The sequence below is a fragment of the Trachymyrmex septentrionalis genome, unplaced genomic scaffold, assembly GCF_001594115.1.
Source record: "Trachymyrmex septentrionalis isolate Tsep2-gDNA-1 unplaced genomic scaffold, Tsep1.0 scaffold42, whole genome shotgun sequence".
Taxonomy (NCBI): Eukaryota; Metazoa; Arthropoda; class Insecta; order Hymenoptera; family Formicidae; genus Trachymyrmex; species Trachymyrmex septentrionalis.
In genome coordinates, this window is record NW_017305590.1 from 757,790 (window position 1) to 760,422 (window position 2,633).

A 2,633-nucleotide genomic window follows, 5' to 3' on the forward strand; every position below is an offset into this window, starting at 1 on the left:
TATATATATATATATATATATATACATATGTATGAACATGTATGCATGCATTTATGTGTTATAACAATAATTTAAATGTGTATTCCCTTTTATTACACATAACGTAATTTATAATAAGATTTCAATACAGGATAAATATTATTCTCTAAAAAGGACAATATTATTAATTAGGTTATCGTCTGTGATTGTGTAAAGCATACGTAATGTCACAGTACTCTATGAACGCAACGCTGAGCTAAACCAGTTAATCTAAATAGCATTGATATAATAAGGAGGAAAAATGAAGAAATTACGGAAACTTGACATAGGCAATACTGAACAGAAATAAAAATTTATATTAAAAAATTAAATTATTTTAAAACTAATATTTACTTTTATTTAATTAAAATTGTAATTAACTTATTTCTTGTTTTCTAGTGTAATATGCAATTAATAAGAATTATAAGTTTCAACCACGATTTCTAGAAACATGTTTGAACAACATTTCATGCTGTTTTTTAGCTATTAGGAAAAAATTGTTACGCTTGAAAGGAACGTTTATCTTATATTCTAACTGCTAACACATATTCTGAAGTTGTATTAATTTTTTCGAATGTCTAAAAATATTTACTTGTAAAGATTTGTTATCTTAATATTGACTCTTACGAATGCAATTTATGTGTTATCTTTAAAAGTCATTCCACGCTTTCAATCTAATTACGAAATGTATCATGAAATGCCGCTTAGTCGTTCTGCAGTGGTAGCACCTCTTATGTCACGATCACCTAGAACACGAAGGTATTTTGAGACCCTGCAGTTCATGTAATAGCGTATTTGCGTGAAACGTGCATTTATTCGTTAAACCAGTTTCGTTAGTATCTATCGAATTAAATGTACAGCAATTTGATGCCTATGTAATGATTCATTAACTACATACATGGCTCGTGCATGTCTCCCTCTCAGTACACTTTACAGTTTACATAATTCTCCGTAGTATCCAATTATCAAATTCATAGTATTTTTAATCTGTGACTGTTTGTGATCGCAACGCTGATCAAAACCTTTCTCATTATGCGGTGAAAACTTTACGAAATATAAATAGATTTATAGAGTTAATTTAAAAAGTTTTAAAATAATTTTAAAATAATAAAGTAATTTAAGAATTATTAAAGTATTTTAAAACTAATTGTAAAAGAATCTTAGATAAATCGATAGTTTTAAAAACTGACTTTAAATTGTCTTTATATATTCTAAAAAATGGAAAAATATCTTTAAAGTAATCTCAATAAATCTTAGGTAATCTTAAGGTAACATTAAAGTTTAAAGTCTTTTTATAATTTTTTATCTTAAATATAAAATTCCAATAAAATAAAATTTTTAGAATATTCATCTTATAATTAGTTTAATTAAGATTTACTTTTTTAAAGTTATCTTAATATAAAATATTCTAATAAAAAAGGATACCTTAAAGATATCTAGAGGACGTTATATTCTACGTTAATATTTTTATTTCCTTTAGTTTTTTCTTAAGTAAGTTTTAAAGTTACTTTAAAGAAAAGTTTAAAGTGTCCAAATTTATCTTTCATATTTTTTAGGTATTCTCTACAGTATTTTTTTAAAGTTTTCTCAACTTTATTTTCTTAAGGGTTTGTGTTAAAATCGGTCCTTATTACAATTTTTGTGTTACACTTTTAATATCCGAATGTCAATTTAACACATAACGCGATTTTATTTGAATATTTTGTGTTAAATTAATATTTAACATTTTGTAGTTAAAATAAAACAATTTATGAGTATTTGTAAAAATAACATTAAAAAATGTATTTTTAAATTTAAATTTTAAGATAAATAAATAAAACATTAATTAAATATATTATAAATGTTAATTTTACCGAAAAAATATGCTTTCACAATTTGCTTACAAATTGTATCAATGTTTATTTATTTATTTATTTATTTATTATGTATAGAACAATTACAAAGCATACACAAATGGTAAGACATCGACAGAATTGCTGTTATTAAGTCTCTCAGAAAACAAAACAAATTACAAATTACAAATTACAGAAAAATGAGTACAATTCCAGAAAGATAAATTTCTTGCTTAGTAAATAACTCGATAGCTTTAATAAAGTAGAGGACAAGAATGATTTGAGTATAATTGCAAAAAAACATGATTAACATAACAAACAGCAGAATTATTACATAGTAAACAAAGAGAATTAAAAAGATTAGAATTAATATACAAAATATTGATAATTAAAGTGAATAGACTTAAAAATAACGTTGTTATCTTTATATACAAACTTATGTTATACTTTTTATGACTTAATATGACACAATATTTGTGTTATTTTACGCAATATTTAATTATATTCATTCTGGTAATAATTTTTATTCTCGCACGAAGTACCGCAAATAAACCCTCATTAGTCCTTCTTTGTTTTTATGTAATTAATGGGTTGTGTATAATTATAAATATTATGTAAACATTAATAAAAAAATTTGTAATTATATATTTGATATTCACACAAAATTTCACACAGAATTTCAAGAAGCAACATATTATAATATCATATAAATTCGAACAGATAAGTTTCTCATAATTAATATTTACGAGCGTTAATAATAGCAATGCATATTTTAGATACGCC